General features: G+C 38.3%; 1 long non-coding RNA gene across 2 annotated transcripts in view; it reads right to left on the bottom strand.

Moving 5' to 3' along the window:
• The window catches only part of LOC109373327 (uncharacterized), a 436,631-nt gene that overhangs the window by 12,618 nt on the left and 403,617 nt on the right, over nucleotides 1–20,396 (bottom strand). Inside the window, exon 7 of one of the 2 annotated variants that reach the window (XR_002122201.1) lies at nucleotides 735–937. This is a non-coding gene — a long non-coding RNA (uncharacterized LOC109373327). Of the gene's footprint in view, nucleotides 1–308; nucleotides 938–20,396 lie in introns of those variants that run through there. The other variant, XR_002122200.1, reaches the window with a different exon arrangement.

The raw sequence follows: 20,396 nt of genomic DNA, 5'->3' as shown, positions 1-20,396 counted from the left end.
TCCATTGAGTGCTTTCTCCAGCTGGGGTCATGTGACTCTTATGTCATACTGTGTATTTTAAGCCTCCCTTGAAAAAAACTCTTTGTGAAGCTTGGATCCGACCTCTTTATCTTCAAATAGTTGCAGATAGCAGCATTAAATTTCATGAAGGAATAGGGTGGATTAGCAGACCTGAGTCATTAATACAATATATGGGTGGCTTAAGAGGGAACAGAGGATTTTAAAATGAAGACCTTCTTTTCTGGGAGTAAAGAAATAGAATGAGAAAGTAAAGCTGAGGGAATTATTAACTTGCTCATGTTTCAAGTCGAAAAATTGGGATTGATCCTCTCTAATGATCCCCCCAAATCTTAGCTAGCGGTCTCCTACAAAGATTGTAATCTACAAAGATTATATTAGGAGCCTGTAAACCATTTTCAATATTTCTTAAAATCTAATGGTAATCATGTATTTTACCACAATCAGGGTGCATAATTTAGCTCAATATCAAGAGCTTTCCCTTGTCTGGGACAATCTCGGCTCACATAGATAGACATTATTTTATGTCCTGACATAGAAATGCTTACGTTTTTAATGGGAAAATAATTAACAATCACTTAAGAAATGGAACCTTTACCCTACTTTGGACATTGAGTCTCATTTATTTCTTGAACCCTACACTGTACTTAATTGTCCAGGTTGTTTCCTTTCCCATGCCCCACCTAGTAACGGACCAGGCTGGTTTCCCTCTGTACCTGACACATCTGAGCAGCTCTGGGAAGGCCTACCCAGAATTCCAGGCTTCTCTTCCTTGACTCCTGCAGAAGTGCAGTGGAACCTACTTCTTCTTGATCAGGAACATGCTCTTTCCTGTAGTCAGACAGAATCTTTGCTCAGACCCTTAGCAAGCATTTGATGTAGAGGTGTCCTTCCAGCAGCAGCCACCTAGGCTCCTGATCTGGAAAAAATAAAGATTTTTAAAACAACAAACAAACAAATAAATAAAAACTAGATTATTGGTCATGCCATTTGGAAACTTGGTAAGCTAAGATGGCTGAGGAAATCGTTTAATAAAGATTGTGGGGGCTTATTTTAAATATGAACATTTTGAATAAAGTCTCACCTTTTAGTTCAAAAGTAACAGGAAAATATACATATATATATATTTTTTTCTTTTTACAATCATTGTATCTATCTAGGAGAATCTTCAGAAGATAATTTAGCAGATGACCACTTTAGAGGCAACTAAATTATTTTAGAGACTCTGTTCAGACCTCACAGAGATTCAAGATGGAACAATTTAATTCTCAATCTCTAGCAGTTCACAAGTATGATAAGCTGGCTTGTAAAATATTAATAAAATGCAAAGTTGACTAAGATACATGCAAAGTTCTATAAAAGCACAGAGGTAGCATCGCTGAAAAGAGTTTTTATTTCATAGAGAAATATTTAAGCTGGTTCCCAGATATTTAATCATTTGTTTTTAAAGAATGGAAAAGAAGAGAATTCCAGCTACAGGAAACAGTATGAACAAAGGCTGTGAGGTGTGAAAAACACATGGCAAAATGGAGGACTTTAAATATGGTATTATTGCTAGAGTTTAAAATGGAGAGGACTGTAATGGCAAGAAAATCTGAAAAGAATTTCAAGGCCAGAATAGACAGTGCCCTGAATCCCAAGCTAAGGAGATTTCATTTCTTTCTCTATTCAATGAGGAGCCATTGAAGGATTTCAAGTAAGAAGTATTTTCAAAACTGTGCCTTAGAACGATGCATCTGGCAGCAACAATAAGATAGTAAGATTGGAGGCCAGGAAACCAATTACTAAAATAATACCAATGGCAGATGTTGATGACCTAAAATAGTACATTACGAAAAGAAAGGGATTGCACATTGGTCACAAAAACATCTGTAGTTTGAGAAGGCGGGCACAGATTTTCCTGTAGTTGTCAATTCCATCTCTGTCACTATCCAGAAGGAAGACCAAAGTAAATACTTTTATTTTTTTAAAAAAGCTGTAAAAAAGAAACATAAAGAAAAGATTTCTTGGTGTGCTTAAGGACATCAATCATGTACCCCAGAGAGGGAAAGCCCTAACAAAATGAAGGCCTGATGTTCACATTTCCAAATGCTGTTTTATCCTTTAAATTGTACCTACCATGCATCCAAAGAAACAGAACTGAGAATTTACTGCTTCTGGAGAGGAAAATGTCATCCATTGACCTCTTCACAGGAGGGTGAGTTTCACAATTAATTAATTTTGGGAAATTAATTTTGAATAAACAATATAAAATACAACCATGACAAATTTAGGTCACAGACATCAGTAACCTAAAACTAAAGAACGTGAGGACTTGAGGAACAATTACATATTGCCTATTATGGAATTCCCTATCTTTTCATGAGGGAGGACCCATTTTATTTATTTATTTATTTATTTATTTATTTATTTATTTACTTAATAGAGAGCTTCACCCTGGACATGACCATGTTTGTTACCAATTTCTGGCCCACTAATCACATCCCAGAAAGTCTTTTAAAACTACCAATAACCAGCTAGTAGTTTCCGTCAACTTTAAGCAATTAGTATCATCTCAATTCATTTATAAATTCCAAACAAAACCAAACTCAGTAATAATTATTTGTATGGCATTGTGATTTCCATTAAATATCCAGAGATATTAAAAACAAGTTAATGATTCTTGTCACTACCTTATATTCCTAAATCCTCAAGGATCCCAGGGACCTTAAGTGAGCAACAGTTCTAACCTTAGTTTAGAGGAAAAGGAGGCACAGAGAAGGTAAGTGATACCCAGGGACATGTAGGTGTCTTCAACATCCTGTAATTTAATTTTAAGTGGCTTTTCAGGCCAAGGAAAGGAGACCAATCTTATGACCTGTTTCAGTGGTTCTTTGTGCCCCTAGATTGTGAGGCTGATTAATATGCCGTCTGACTTCTGACTTATAGGTAGAAGGCCAATGGCTGTCCCTTGAGCCCTGCTCTTGTCTGTAGGTTTTCCCCTAAATGTGTTTAATTACACCAAAACAGCAGCTGTCTTTGATCCCACGACTTGCTTAGCTAATTTCCCCAGGTTGCTTTAACCCTGCCATCTGGACACATTACTGCTGTCTTTGGATTACTTTTTAAATCACCATGACCAGGAAAATTTCAAAAATAAAAAATAAAAAGATCAGAAAGGAAAAAAACAAAAAAACAGAAACAATGGAAAGAAGCAAGACAGGATGGACTTTCCTGGAGAAAAAACATTGTTGCCTGGTAATTTCATCTTAGTTCTGGGAAAAGAGCCCTGGCCATGTCACAGCGCCCTTCTCTAATGTTCCCCTGCTTTCTTTCCATCCCCTTTACTCTACTTCTGCCCTTTTTTCTTTCTTGCTGTATGGATAGAAATGGAGGCATTTCAGGTACCAGGTTTCTATTCTAGGATTCCTATCAATGCAAAGGAAGAATCCAATCATATTTTTTTTTTTAAGATTTTTATTGGGGAATTGGGGGATGGGAACAGCGCTGGGGAATTGGGGGAAGGGGAACAGATAAATTGCTGTCCTTTTGTTCTTCAGTCTAGTTGTGGAGGATGTTGCTTCACTGGCCCAAGTTGGCACCATCATTACGCTCTTCCCACGGGAGGCAGATCAGTCCGCTGACTTCTGGACGGCCGCTCACTGCGGCTGCTGGCCGCTCACGCTGGCTGCTGGCTACACACGGTAGCCCATGGCAACACACTGCAGCAGGGGCTGCAGCCCACGCCTTAGCCGGTGACTCATGGCAGCCAAGCTCCAGGTGGAGCTGTTGTTCAGCATCTTAGCTGTAGAGGGCAGTGTCACTGGCCCTCATATGTGGGATCCGAACCGGGGCCCTCTGGTGTCCCAAGCCAGCTCTTAACCAACGCGCCACTCGGCCGGCCCCAATCAGATTTTTTGATTCGTAACTTATGAATTTGATTGCAGAGATTTAATTTCAACTAGAAATTAATAATCAGAAAAAAAACCAAAAACATTTGCAATAACTGGGCACTGAGTTGATGTACAGACTCGATGTGGCATGAATAGATAGGTCCAGGATGTATTATTTGTATCAGCAGTGTTTTCAAATACTCAAAGTGGCATGTGCTTGTAGAAGGAAAACTCAAAGACTCCTTCCTATATGGTTCCATATCATTTGAGCAAATGTCTTTTATGACTTCCATGCCAAATATTTACTGAATGTATTTCTTAATGTGTCCCATGACAGTCATAAATATTGGCCTGCTCTGACTTTTAGAAAGAGCTCTCTTATAATAAGCAGAAATTGGTCTCCCTGTGGGTTCTCACTTTTGTCCTAATCATTCTCTTTTTAATCACATAGAATAAGTGAAACACTTTTCTCCTTTGATGATCTTTCTGAAGTTTCAGACTTGCTATCAAAGGTTGTTCTAAGTTTTTTTCTTCTCCAAGAAAAATTTTACCTAGTTCCTGAAATTGTTTTTCATAAGGTTTATCTCTAGATGCATGGTAAGTGTCAATCTTCCTATCTTTCACATTACCTGGAACTAGGCACAGTTCCTTTTTTGAAAATAATACAAGTTATAAATATGTATTGAAGAAAATAGAAAACACAGATAGGCAAAAAGTCTTTTTAAAACTACATATGAAGAATGTCTATGCAAAACAAAACAAAAAAAGTTTGCTTTTGATATTTTGGCAAAGAACCTTCCAAAATGATTTACATGCAAATATACACTGTTAGATTTTAGCAGGAAAGGTGGGTGAGGCTGAAGTTAAAAAGCAACGCCATCAATGTCTGGCTCTGAAAATGAACACACAAAAATCACGTTGGAATAGGTCTTTTTTCCAGGAACATCACTTAACTGATTCTTCATAGTTAGGTAAATGTAAGGTTCATTCTAATCCAATTCTCTAAAGCAGAGGTCAGCAAATTTTTACTGTAAAGTGCTAGAAAATGTTTATGGCCTGGTAGGCCATGTGAGGTCTCTCTCTCTCTCTCTCTGTTGCTGTTTTTCTTCCTGTTCCTCCCATTCCTTCTCCTTTTTTCTTGTTCATTTAGAAACTTTAAAAAATGTGAAAAGCATTCTTAGTTTACAGACCATACAAAAAGAGAGCACTGACCAGATTTTGCCAGCAGGCTGTAGTTTGCCCAGCCATACTCTAGGGGAAGATTTCAATACAGCATCTCAATTACTCACAAAGGCTGCCCCCTCAATACTCCTTGATACATAGAGCTGACTCTTGAGCAAGATTTGGTAAATTTGCATATTGATCAAGGAGCCTCCTGGGAAGAAAGGAATAGAGATCTCAAATACCACTCTTTTGAGATAAAATTTCATTGGCGTTTCTGTGGTGGGTTGAGATGGTCTTAGCTGAGTTATGATAGCTAGAAAGTATATTAAAGTCTCCTAAGTTGAACTAGTTAAGAGTGAAATAGGCATTTGGATTATTGGCCTGGACCCTTACATGACAAGAGAAGAGAACAAAATTTAATATGGTTCACACATAGCTAAACTAGCTTAATGCAAAGATTATGTTTTCTTATTCTTTCTGTGTTATTGGCATTAATCTAATGCCAAAACCAAAAAAAGACATTAGAAAACAAGAAAGCTTACAGATTCACCAACAGGTTAAAAACTCTCAACGAAATGTTAAGTTACTGTTTGCTAGGAGTGGGTGGGGGAATAAATAAATACACTAAGCATAGATGGTTTTAGGGCAGTGAAAATTACTTTGTATGATACCATAGTGATGGTTACTTGTCATTACACATTTGTCCAAACCCATATAGAATGTACACTGAGAGTGAACCATAATATAAAATAAACTATGGACTTTGTCTGAATTATGATGTATCAAAGTAAGTTCATCAATTGCAATAAATGTACCACTCTGATGGGGGATGGTGATATTAGGAGGTGGGTGTGTATAAGCAGGGAGTATATAAGAAATCTCTCTACCTTCCCTTCATTTTTATCGTGATCCTAAAACTGTTCTAAAAAAAATAAGCCTTTAGGGCCGGCTGAGTGGCTCAGTTGGTTAAGAGCTCGCTCAAGAGTTTGAGCTCTGAGCAACAGCAGTTCGAGTCCAGCCCGAGCTGAGCAGCCGCNTGAGCAACAGCAGTTCGAGTCCAGCCCGAGCTGAGCAGCCGCTGAGCTGCCAACAGGTAGCAGGATGGCTCAGCTAAAAAAAAAAAAAAAAGCCTTTATAAAAAAAAAATGAATGAACGCATAAAATTAAAGTTCTTAAGCAAAGCTGGGATACTGAAAACCTTCTATGTCACTATGGACTCAATAGCTTTCTAATATTTAAAGATCTTTCTCATGAGATTAGTGATAATATTTACAAATGAAACTTTTTGGTATCCTATCATGAACTGTGTCAGCATTTGAGAGATATGCATAAACCAGTTAACCAATATTAACGTAGATGATCAATGCATGATGTTACAAAATCATTCCTAGGTAAAAGATTCTTTCAAAGTACAAGACCAATGAATTGTAATGGAACAGATTATGAGAAGCTCATTGATGTGATTTCAGATTCCACTTTGCAATTAACTTTTAAGGAACTACCAGTTGTCAGTTGTTGGCCCATCAAAGAAGGTTGTAAGCAAGCTTTTGATTTTATGTTCTTCAACCAAAATAATATTTCACAACAAATTGAATGCAGGAGCCTATGTAACAATGTAGCTCTTGTTTAATTAAACCAGATATTAAAGAGGTATGCAAAAAATATAAAACAGTGCCACTCATTGTGCTAATTGTATGTTTTGGAAAACATAGGTTTTCTTTCATAAAATAAATATTATTTTTGTTAAGATGCAATGGATTTTACTATTCTTATTTTTACATGACTTAATAAACATGTTTATTAAATTTCTCAATGTTAGTTCTTAATACAGTAATTACAGATGGATATAACTCACATAAATAAAAGCTCTTTGGGATCCTCAATAACTTTTCAGAGACCCTGAAACCCAAAAGTGAGAATCATAACACTATCTATTCTGCTTCTCAAAAATAAAACAGATGTGCTTACCATTCTTCCCTTAGGTAATTTGCCTCTTAGAGGGAAGGAAAATCTAAAAGAAAATAGGTAAAAATATAAATACATAAAATACTTAGAGAAAAATGCTTTGGAGTAAATAAACTCAGGATTATGATGATAATAACTAGAGGGAGAATAAGAAAGGTGTTGCTTTAACGGGATTGGTCAGGGAAGGCCTCTTTGGAGAAGAGACAATCAAGCTGAGATGTGAAGAATGAGAAGATGCCAACAATGTGACAAGCTAAGCTAAGAGAACAGTGATTTGGGTATGGGGCACAGCAATGAAAAGATGCTGAGATAGTAAAAATGTTTGGGCTAGATTCCAGAATTATATCATCCCAAAGTCCATGCATGCTTTGCTTTCCTTCTCATGAACCATAACTGATTTCTTTTAGGCAGCTATGCTCTGGCCCTTGGGACAATCTGTCTGGAAAATGGAGTCAAGATGGTTTTGATTGTTCCTAAACGATGGCTTCAAATTCAGTGAGTTGGCAGGTTATTTAGGAGCTTGTGGACAGTCTTCCATGGTGTTAAGGAGTAGAACTCTGAAGAGCAATGCTTGTCAGCAGTGCCAGGAAACTGCTGTTGCAAGAAGTAAGAAAAGGGTGGAATTTAATTTTATAAGGAGAAGACTTAAGTGGGACCTATAAATTATGCGGCTATTTTTCTATACCTTGGCTGCAATCTGGAATATTTCAAAATAAATTATTTGAGCCAATTTCACTGTGGTTGTGACTATTACATGGTGCACTGTGGTCTCTGAAGCTTGTGTCTTTTGCTGAGCTGGCATTTTGAGAAACTGTTGTGACCTACGGAAGACACAGCGTTTCCCAATGAAAATGTTCTTCCATTTCCCACTCCCCAAGACACTTATGGAGGGCTCCGAGGAGGAAAGCTAAATGACATCTGTGTAGTTAAGTGAGGGAAACTAGAAGCATTATTTGACTAAATGATGGGATTTCCTTATATTTCCCAAAGTCAGAAAGTGATATATCACCTCTCCTTCTGGAGTTAGCCTTTATAAAGCAGTGATTGGGCAAACATTAAAGGAACACATGAGTCAGTATCGCAGGGCAGTACTCTGTGGGGAAACACTAGATCGGATGCAGTGAAAGACCATGGAGTAGAAGATGCTCAAACATGACAGACACAGAAACAGCTGGGTGACCAGGACAGCTCAGGCAATCAGTAATGTGATGTACAAAACACACCTGTCACACAGCCCGTGCAGTCAAGAGCCTGCGTTCAAGGCTGGACATTGTGTCAAAGGAACTACAGATACTTTCTCCCCTATGATAGGTAACGAGACAATTTACCTCAGGCTCCCTTTCTATTTTCCTCTGTTACCTTTTCCTTCATAAAAAGGTATTTGTTCTCAGAGATTTTATTACCCCTATGCCAGTGATTCACATATTTCTCTCCAGTCTTGGCCTTCTGAAAGGTACCATATGTTTCTCTACTGGATATTGCAGCACATAGCCACATATTCAAAATACCACAGAGCCAAAACCAGTGCTCTCACACTGCCCTCAATGTTGATGTCATCATCTGTCTTCCATTTTTCTTTTAGTTTCCAATTTTTTGGCAGTCAAAATCTGGAAGCTATTGATGGTTTGTATACTTTATTGCTCATATCGACTCTGGCAGTACCGCACTGTAAATAACTAGTGGAGCTGACATTTAAGCCTTGAACCGGGAGAACCTAGAGCTTGTAAACATAAATCTCAGCATCATAAGATGATCCTGAAGTTGTCTGCATCCAGCTGGGCTTGATTCTTTGTTCCAAGACAGTAAAGTTGTGAGACAGCAACTCTAAGATAAGATTCCTTAGTGTGAAGATCACCTTAATGGAAACACCCTACAGCTGAAATTTGTGAATTTCAATTTGCTGAACTCCCTGAAATGAACTTGGAATTCTTGTTTTTTGTTTTTGTTTTTTCCCTGAGGACTTAGCTATGTCAGTTATTCTATTAAAATCTGTTTCATTCTCTTTCCTACCCCTACCTACTGTCTTTACCACCACTAGAGTCTAAATTCATATCATCCCACGCATAAGTTTATTCATATATTCCCAGCTGTTCTCTCTGTTTACAGTTTTAACCATTTTATGCCATTCTGTAAACATGACTGTCTGTGACTACCTATTGCTCAGACACCAGCAATGGTTCCCTTCATCCACTGCCTCAACTCCAAAATTCTACATGAATTGAGTAACTGTTAGAGATACAACTCTTGTTTTAATTTCTTCCTAAAATGCACCCCTCAATGAGAACAACCTAGAAATTTCATAGTATGGACTCAATTATCCCTGCTGCTATGTCTTCAGTGAAGCTTTTTCTCCTTTAGAGAATATCTTCCTTACTTCTTTGTATTTTCTCCCACTTCATTGTATGTTTATGAAGAGCCAAGAGTCATTATGAAAACAGCAGTCTATCAGAGATAAGGCACCTAAAGTATTAAAAAAATGAATACCCAGTTATAGAGTGGAGGAATTCATTTTAGGGCAATGATGATTGAACTATTCATATTATGCACATATTCAATGTTTTTCTCCAGGAACTTGTGCCAGAATCTTGAGCAGGAACAATGGTTAAAAATAAAAGTGGTTCTGCAAAGTTTCTATTGAGGCCTCGAATGTGATTCCTTATAGCCTATAGAGGACATGGGAGAATAAAGAATAAACTGAAGAAAAGATGACAAAATCACAGGAATATTATGAGTGCATAAAATGAGGGGCAGAAAGCTAACAAGCTCACAACAGTAAGGTAACAGAAGACAATAAAACATCAGAGGTGACAACCAGAGACATGACTCAGAATTTCTGAATAAAGTGAAAATGGCTGGTACCAGACCATGGCAGTGGAAATTGCTACATTCCCTATATTCACTACACTTGCCTGAGGAAATGGCAAAAATTCCAAGATTAACTACGAGGAATGACTTCACAAGCACCAGAGGTACTCTCTGAGGACTCCATAAACTCACTGGGAAGGAGCAAAATTCAAAAAGCACTAATCCCATGATTCCCATAATTATGTTAGAATGGAATTAGAGAAATTCAACTTTGCTACTGTGTTTGAGAATTGATTTAAGCCATAAGCTAATGAGGCCTAGGGAACACGAACGTGAACTTTACCTAGGATGACTATATGTCCCTGTTGCCAGGAGTAGCCCTACTGTGTGTGGACCTCCCATATCTCATAAACGTGCCTTCGTATGGAAGAAAAATTATAATTTTTTCACCAGTTTTTTCTTCCATACTGTAATATTCACCACTTGAGATGAGAGATGTTCCACTCTGATCTGGCTAAAGACCCCAATCTTATAGGATCTGAAAGTGCTTCTATGTGACCAAAGCTTAACACTGAAAAGAAACTGATGGAGATTGGTGTTAAATTCTTGGGTGATATAACTTTTTTTCATCAACTTCTTAATGGATGAAAAGTTCTTCAGAATTTCTCTGCTTCTATTTTACTTTCCAAGTGATTTTCTTCCATTCTCACATTTGTTCGTTTGTTTGCTTGCTTTTCACTTGTTTGTGAGGTGACATGGTTAGGGGAGGTAAACAACCATAATTGCTTCTGTCAACAATGGTCATTGGTGCCAATTCAACACCAACAGGAATCCCCAATTTGGGATGTGATAAAGAAGGAAACTTTAGTGCAAACAGCTCAACTGTGATATAGCACAGGCTGTGAGGACAGCTCAGTAGTGTTACAGCTCAATTATGAAGCAGCTTGGCTGTGAAACAGCATGGCTGCAAGGTGGGACAGGGGCGAGAATGCTCTCCGAATAGACAGCTCTGCTCTGCTCCATCTGCTCCAGTCCTTTCCAGTCTGCCCTGTTGAGACATCTTCTGTGTTTCTGCTCCATCTGGGAAAACAGTCCTCAGACTTTGGTGGAAAGCGAACATGTGCTCCCTGAGCCAGAGGGGGGCTGACATATATAGAGAGAAGTCCCTGCTCCTAGTCCCTGATTGATCCATACTCATGCAAATGAGGACTCCAAATCTTCACAGTTTGATTGGTCCAAAAAGCACTGTTCTGATTGATCAGAATGAAGCCACTCTGATTGGTTGGTGAAGATGCTGATGGGGGACTATAACTGCACAGCTCCAACTGGATAGAGAAAGTCTCAGTGCTATTGGTTGAAATAGGATTCCAGGAACTACTTTATAAAAGGTAGCTCAGATGGCAGCAATACAGTGCAGAGAGACAGTTTGGTGCAAGAGGCAGACAGCTTAGTGCAGGCTTCTCCCTGCAGTACAGTTTGTATGAGAGACCCCTGTGTAGAAATAGCTGGTAGAAACATTTTTTTTATTTGTTTGTTTTGTTTTGTTTTAATTTGAGCACAGTTAGCCACCAGGAGCCCTTCTTAGTAGGTATCGTCTTTCTCAGGGTCCACACTACTAAGTTTTTCTTACATTTTAACATCTGAAGTTGCTATGTCATTAGAATACAACAATTATCTTGCAACTAAGAGATATTTATCCCCCATTTCACAGGTGAGGAAACTGGGATATCATGTGATTTATCAGGTTGTTAGAAAGAAGCAGCATGGGGAACCTAAGGCAGGTCTACACAATTTTAGTTTAGATTTCTTTCTACTATATAAAGTTGCCTGAAAGTTTCCCCATAGTTCCCATCATCCTGAGTACTTGGCAAGGGAACTTCTGTAAAGTTAGCACATGTTTCATTTTGTAATACAGGACTCAGCACTTAATTCTGTCAAACAGCAGGCTTTGTAAGGGCTCAGTTGAAAAGCAGAAAAACTACTTTTCTACTCCATACCTCCAATATCTTTAAAATTACATAGTACATTCATGTATATATTTAGACTACAATTTGTTCTACATCAGTTCCACACAATATCAAGGTGCAGGATATATAAAATCACATATTTTTATATATGTGATTTTATATACATTTATATATGTGACATATATATCTAAGAACACACACACACACACATACACACTAAAGAACTAGTACACTAAGGTTATGTATCAATATTAGCATCTAACAAAATAGCTTTATATAAATATTATGTAGTTTTATCAGCCAGAATTTTTGAGCCCCATGAATAAATAAGCATCTTTAAAAGTGCAACATTTGGGGGCCTGCTGAGTGGTGTGTTGGTTAAGAGCTGGTTTGGGATACCAGTGGGCCCCACTTCAGATCCCACATATGAGGGCCAGTGACTCTGCCCTCTACAGTTAAGATGCTGAACAACAGCTCAACCTGGAGCTGGGCTGCCGTGAGTCGCTGGCGATGGTGTAGGCTGCAACCCCTGCTGCAGGGGGTTGCCATGGGCTACTGTGTGTAGCCAGCAGCCAGCATGAGTGGGCAGCAGCCACTGTGAGCAGCCAGCAGCCACCATGAGCAGCTGTCCAGAAGCCAGCGACTGATCTGCCTCTCCCAGGAAGAGTGCAATAATGGTGCCAACTTGGGTCAGTGAAGCAACGTCCTCCACAACTAGACTGAAGAACAAAAGAACAGCAACTTGTCTGTTCCCCTTCTCCCAATTCCCCAGCGCTGTTCCCATCCCCCAATTCCCCAATTTAAAAAAAAAAAAAAGAGTGTGAGCTCTGAGCAACAGGGCCGAAAAAAAAGTGCAACATTTGGGAAGAAATGATATATAGCATGTAAAAATGGGCTTTGTTAGTATTTCACCAGATAGTTATTGGTTTCTCCCAAGTATACCTTCAACTTCTATTAATAATAATGGATATACCACATATTTTGGGAGAAAAAGTATATTCTTTGGCATAAGGGAAATGTAATTCTCTAAGGGACTGAACTCAGAAATTCTGATGGCAAGAAATAAAATTGGAGCACAGCTTTGTAATCAAATTATTCTGAACAAAATATCCTGGTTTCTCAGACAACTTTATTTCTTGGACAGCAGGTACAGAGAAAAGAGTAACTCACACGCCTTACTTCATTGCATGTGATACTCAATTATTCCAATAAGGCCCCTTTCTTATTTTATTTAAGTATATTCATTTTATTATACTCTTTTTCATCCTCACCCCACTGTAGGGAAGGGTGAACCTATTCTGAAGTGCTTATATATATATATATATATATATATATATATATATATATATATATATATCCCTGAAAAATATATTGCATTATTTTCTGTGTATTTTTAATCCATATAAAAAATTATAGTCACTAGCTCTTTTTTCAATTCTCTCTCTGTCTCTCTCTCTTTTTTTTTTTAAACTCAGGACGTTTTCCACTTAAAAGTATATTGTTGTTGTCATCAATCTAGTTTATTACTTCTAACTGCTACATAGTACTCCATTACTATAAATGTACCTCTCTGGGGCCTAGTGGCACATCTCCCTGGTCACCTGCGCCAGGGAGTTCCAAGAGCGTACCTTGTGTGGGATGCATGTGCCCCTGTTATAGTTGAGCCTTGATTGCTATTGGCTTCTCAGTGGGAGGGACTGACCCTCAGGTTGACTGACTGGGGGGTTTGGCCATGTCCACATCCACAGCTTACAAGCTGCTGTGTGTGTGTGTGGGGGGGGGGGCTTTACCCCGTGGAGTGGGATTTACACCAGCAGGCTCTGGTGCCTGATGGGACTGCCCTTGGTATGTGCTGACTGTGGGGCTAATTGCATGGTGCTCAGCTGTGGTCTGAAGCTGACCTCCAGGTGTATTGGTTCTGGAGCCTTTGGGAGTGACTCCAGTTTAGGCTCTGGTCAGCCACTGCCTGTGACTGGCAGGGACTTTCTGGTAGAAGCTACAAAGCCACCTGTGGCTGTTCGCTGCCTATGCTAGACAAAGAGCAGGTGGGAAAGGCCATGCTGCAAGCCAAGAAAGGCTGCCACCAGTATCGTGCCTGGAGTACCCCACCAAAAGCCCTGAGGCCTGCTGCTGCCTGCTGGCTCCAGTAATAACCAAGATTTTTATCTGGATATTTAGAATGTATTCATTAGTGAAATAGGACTACAATATTATCTCTTTAATTACCTTACCTAGTTTTGGAATCAAGTTTCTACTGTCATTATAAAATGATTTAAGCAACATTTTTCTATTTTCTTCTATAATTTTTATAAGGTAAGGCTTATCTCTTGAAAGTTTAGTAGAACTCATCTTTAAAAGCACTTCTCCAGCACCTTTTGAGAAGGGTGATGAGAAGGGAAGGGGTATTTGAAATCAATATTTCTATTTATTTAATGAATAGTTAATATATTCAAATTTTCTGTGTTTTGTTTCATTTTTGGTATTTTAGGTTTTACCAGATACTTTTCCATTTTATCAAAGTTTTTCATAGGCTGTATCTCTCTATTATTCATTTCTTCCTGTAATACTAACTCCCTCAAAGGGACACTCCTGTTTCTTTGATCTTACTTTTCACTCTGAAATTCTAGATAAGAGAAGACATGTATTTTTATACCACTATATTTTTAACTTTGGAATCAATTTTAAAAACTTATAAAACTTGTGTCTTCTTTAAACAACTTGCAAGAAGTGTCCATTCAAAGTAACAGAAAGAAGACAAACATATGAACACCGATGCAGGTAGGGCAATATATTAGGTGGTAGGAAGGTGAGGATAGGGGAGAAAGGATATTGGAGTTTTGAGCAGAGAGGCAATGGTATAAAATAAGAGACAGTTGCAATCTTGTGGTAAAATAGAATGAGTTTTAAATAGTCATCTTCATAATTTAAAGTGCAAAAGAATCTCCAGGACCTTAATATTTCAATTCATGTGTCCTACTCCCTGGTAATTCTGAAACAGTTGTGGATCTCATTTGGAGAAGCCTTGAGTTAATAATAATGAAATGAAAAGAAAATAATAATAATAGTAATAAAAATAATAATAATGAAATTGTGCAATGGGGGAATGCCTTTCTCTAGATTGGAGCAGCACCAGAGCCATGAATTCTAAGGAGTATGGCCCTCTCCAGGGACTTGGTAAAGGTGAAAAAAGCCGGTATGTGGGTTTCATTTCCAGGCAAGAAGGATATCCAGGTATTAGCACTAGATCCAGATATGTGTGTGGGATGGGATAAGATTGGGAGCCAGGATGTGGAGTTAAAGGCATTTGAAGTTTATTATAAAACAAGCACACAGTCTAAACAAGTGTCAAGCCAGAAGTACAGAGTGACAATAACCAAAAAGGAGGCAACGGAACTGCAAGTGAAGACCGCAAGCTCGAAAGAACAGAAAAGAAGGGAGCTGAAATGTAGACACAGAGCTCTTCACGGCATTTTCCCAGCTTGCCCACTCTCATCAATGGGATCTGTAGGGATGGCAGGCCTGGCCCGCAGTGGCTTCTAACCGGAAACTGCTTTAAGCCTCTGGTGTATGTGAATCGTGCCTCCTAGATTTGTGCAGTACAAACTTTGCACAACCAGAGTTGGCATCTTGGGGTTCATCCTAAAATCAGAGATCCAAGGATGCCCCCAATGTAAATATAAAGATCCCTACTATCAGCTGCAGTAATTACCTAAGGGTATTCTTCCTTCATTTCATAAACTAGATTTGAAATCTATTTTAAAGTAAAATTTAGTAATAACTAATGAATGTCAGCCAGTTTTCTAAATAACTTACATGGATTTTTATTTAAAACTCACAACAAACTTATGAAGTTGATACAAGGATTACCTCATAGGAAACTGAGATACAGACTAAGCAGACATGTTAAGGAATAAATGAATATTCTATTATTTTAGTTACTATGACACTGGTAAAAATATGTAAATTTAAGTGACAGGAGAATCATAGCAAAGTGTTGACTGTTGGATAATAATATACTCTAAAAAATTATACAAAATAAGTGAGTGAAAATGGTTAAAAAAAACCAAAACCAACTGTCTACTTATATAAACTCTATAGGATTGCCCAGAGTTTTGAACTTAGATCTGTTTTAAAAGGGACTTGTGGACCATTTCAACGTCATTTCTAGTGGTATGAGTTGTCACAAATCATTTTCATCCCTCAGAAAATTATGGTAGCAATTAGAAACCAGGAAATTGGATAAAGAAAAATTAAATTTAATTAAAATTCTTGTTGAGAAAGATAGGAGCCAAATTTGCCCCGTGCAGACACTTTTCTGACCCATTTGCTTATGTACACCCTGCCCATCCCTCAATCTCCCCCCTTTCAGGAAACAGAGACAGATGCCGGGAATACACCATTTCATCAGGTAGCTCAGAGTATTTGACTAAGCCACTATGTTTCACAAAATATAATGGCTGCTCATTTTGATATGGGAGAAGCTGTGATAAGTTCTGAGTTTCAAAAATACCACACGTTATCAATGGCACACAAAAATGAAAAAAAAAAACGTACCTTTATCTGGTTTGAGAAAGTGTTAGTTCAAGGACAGCTTGAGACGCTAGATTGAACAGGAGTCTAAGTAATTGCATACATTGACATTCGATCATTGCAAATGCTTGATAGGATTTAAAGTTCACTAGGCACTCCCTTATCAGAGTCCTTCCAACCAGGGAGCTGAAATAGTTAGGGAGCAAAATTTTTACATGGAAGACTAATATCATTTTTAGTATTGATTAGGGAGGCAAATGTGATGTGATGAAAAGGCTCTGGATGAAAAGTGAGAAGCTCTGAGTTCAACTCCTGGCCCTGTCGCTATCAGCCACATAGGTCTCAGTTTATTCAACTATCCAACAGAAGCTGTTGAATGTTACGATCTTGTAACTGGAGTACTGTGACATAGGAATAAGGATTCAGGCTGTGGAGTCAAACTTGGCTCGATTTGAAGTAGTCCTCACATGCCAAGAAACTGAGTATTACTCACCTTAAAACTCACCATTAAATAAAAGCACTACAGTATGCATAATTGGAAGATAAACCAGTAACCAGGATGAAAGGCACATACCTCCTGGGCTGACCTTCAGTTGGCGTGCTACTGCATAGTTGAACCACAGTTAAGATTTTGAAATACTGCTTTTGGTCTGTAAGTCTCTGCCCCAAGCCAGCCCACAGCTCTCCCAACAATCTAGCAGCTACAGAATCCAAATTTGGCCTAGCAAGGGACCTCCAGGGTCTCGACCTGGAGCTAGCCACAGTGTCCGTTCTGATTGTTTGGTGTCCATGCTAAACCAATTACTAAATATTTTTATTAGTACCCTGCATGTACCCCCGTGAATAGGGTGTCCTCTGGCTCTTTTATTAACCAACTGAGGCTCAGCCATAAGAAAGCAAGAAAAGAGTGATGGGTTTGCTTTCTCTAGATCATTCTCATACAGCCCTACCCATGCCACCCCCAGCTTCTTATGGGGAAGACAAGCAGGTGGAATAAATCTGAATCTGGGTTTCCCACAGCAAGGAACTATGAAACATATGGCTGAATACATCATTGGTTGTTTTCATTTAAAGCTACATGGTGAAGTGAATATGCAAAGATTTCAGTGTTAAAGAGATCTGGATCCAAACCCTGTTTCAAACTTTTTTACCATCTGTCTATCTCAGGCAACTTATTTAAACTTCCTATCCTCTGTTCCTTCATTTATAAAACTTATAAATAGTAATCAAAACCGTTAACATACATTCAGTGGTTACTAGGTACTGCAGGATTTATACAAATCATCTTATTTAATTCTCACAGTAACCTTATGATGTAGGCACTCTCTCATTCCCGTTTTACAAGGAGAAAACGCAAAGTGCAGAGATGTTGAGTAGCTTGTCCTTGTTCTAGACCACACAGCTATTATTAATAGGAAAGCCAGAAGTTGGACCCTGTTTGTCTGATTCTTAAGCTCATGCTCTTAAACGTTGCCCACACCAAAATCTAGGGTAGTTACTATTATTACAATGATAACCAAACTTCTAAGAACAAGAATCTTACTTTCTAACAAGTACTTATATGAGCTAGCACTTTGAAAATTACCCTAGAAAAAACAGGCTGTATGTTTCTCATATTTCTAGGCTATTTTCCAACTAGATTATTCCACAACACCCCAATGTCCAGTATGTGTCTTCAGAAGCTTCATAAGCACAACTGCTTCTAGTCCTCATAGAACTGATTACAGTGCTTGTGGTCATAGTCTACCCCTTCCAGGCTGTGAAATCCTGTATGTTCAAGGCCAAAGAAGAAGATTTGATCCTGATGGACTAAAAACACAAAATAAACTTCAGAGATTGCAGTATATAATGAAAAGCAGCTGTCACAGAGAGTCTGTTTTATCTAACGGTGGAGTCCACATATGCACTGAGTTTCTTAGGTCCTGGTGTTCATTGTTTCAGGCACGCCTGGTCTGCTTCTTGGGTTATTTAACTAATACCCAAGACAGTCTCTGTTTCTGAGTATAAATATTATTTATTCCTGTCCTCTCTAATTAGAAGACAAGTTACGAGATCTGACAATTAAGTTCACGAACTCATCCTAGAAAAAGTGCTACATACCTCATTGCTGAATATCACTATGGCCACCTTTGAAGGACTCCCCTTGTGAAGCTATGCATCGATGCCAGCACCTAGTCAGTCCTACCTTTCAAAGCAATTTTGCAACTCTTTCTAGAATGGCCATCAGAGCTGTCAACATATTATCTTTGATGTCCTGAATGTCATCAAAATGTCTTCCTTTCAATATTTCCTTTATCTTCGAGTAAAGAAAGAAGTCATTGGGGCCAGATCAGGTGAGTAGGGGGGATGTTCCAATACAGTTATTTGTTTACTGGCTAAAAACACCCTCACAGACAGTGCCATATATTGTCATGATGCAAGAGCCATGAATTGTTGGCGAAAAGTCCAGATCATCTAAGTTTTTCACCCAGCCTTTTCAGCACTTCCAAACAGTAAACTTGGTTAACTGTTTGTCTAGTTGCTACAAATTCTTAATGAAAATCCCTCTGATATCAAAAAAGGTTAGCAACATCGTTGCAACAAGTTTGTGGGTTTAATTGTCTGACTTTATATTTAGACCTTAAGAAAAACATGAAAAAAAAAAAAAGGGACACTTCTGGTAGATCTTCACTGCTCCAGAAGCCAAGGAAGGGGTAGTGTCATGAGAGGTAGAACAGCTCTGAAAATAGGTGTGTATGGAAGGTCATAGAAATTTAACCTAAGACAGAACATTAACCATATTGATTCTATGAAGCAAGCACATATATTGTTATGCTAAAAGTCTTGGAGTGTTTATTTTGCCAGTAAATTCCACATCTGTGTCATGATGTTACTCAGATCCAATGGCTACAAAAACCGTATTGATCTTTTTGGTGCCAGGCCAATGTTAGATTCAGAATGTGAGTCATTCGTTGGTTTAATAAGCACCTATTACCAGGCTCAGGTCCCATTGTCAAGGAGCATACAGTTTGATGGGCCAGATGAGGTAAGTATGCAGACGCCTAGAAAATGAACTCTGAAAAAGTGTAGAGCAGAATGGCAGAGAAAGAGCTGCCAAATAGACAATCTGGCACAAAGGAATCTACATAACACATACAGGACTTGTTTTTAGCATGAAGGTGACGGGGAGCCAACGAACCCCACCCCCCTGTGTGTGTTAAGTCACTCTTTTAGCAGGATGAAGCATGGATTAGAAAGTAGAGAGACCAGGAAGAGATTTTAAAGAACAATTCAAACAGGAAATTTGAATTGAAACTAGAAGTATGTAGATAGAATAACAGTTAAAGAAGGAGGTAGGGGCAGAGCTGGATAGGGTGTTTGGAAAATGAAAGATTATGGAGCAGGGAGAGTGTGTGCTGAAGGGGAAGAACTAATAGGGGGGAAAAAGGATCCAGGGAAGACATGTTAAGTGATAGATCTAGATGGCTGCATAGATAGGAGGTTCTAGAATCCACATCCTAGGCAAAAGGATACGTTTTAGAAAAAAGTCGGGGGATTTCCAAACTAGAGAAATGAAAGCAAGAATGTTATATGTGTATCTGTTTAAACTATTTCTTCTGTCTTGGCTGTTTAATTTTTTACTTTCACCCAGCACATGACTGCTTATGCTCCCCTTCACCCCCAACAAAAAAACTCCTAGAAACATCTTTAGAGTCTTGTGAGATTTACAATGTGGGTTCCTAAGAGAAGTCTGGGGCCATTAAAGCTGTGTAAATGCATTCCCAAGACAAGAACTTCTTCCCTATATATTTCATTTTTAACAAAAAAAAAAATGTAAACCCTCTACCCCTATGAATTTATTCACAAATTATATATATATTTTTTTTATTTCATAGCTGCAGAATATTAAAATATATTTACTCTAGATGGTATTTCATATAGATATTATTGAATCAAAATAAGGGTGTTATTAAACTGGAAAGAGGTGTTCCTGTTTCCCCAAAAGCTCATAACTAGTTGATTTTTCTCATAGTGTAGCTTTTAAAACACTTTTGAAACACTTTTAAAATTTCTTGAGACCATATCATAAGGTGAA

Source organism: Hipposideros armiger, unplaced genomic scaffold (genome assembly GCF_001890085.2).
Source record: "Hipposideros armiger isolate ML-2016 unplaced genomic scaffold, ASM189008v1 scaffold_707, whole genome shotgun sequence".
Lineage (NCBI taxonomy): Eukaryota > Metazoa > Chordata > Mammalia > Chiroptera > Hipposideridae > Hipposideros > Hipposideros armiger.
This window is presented reverse-complemented; position numbering and strand designations above follow the sequence as displayed.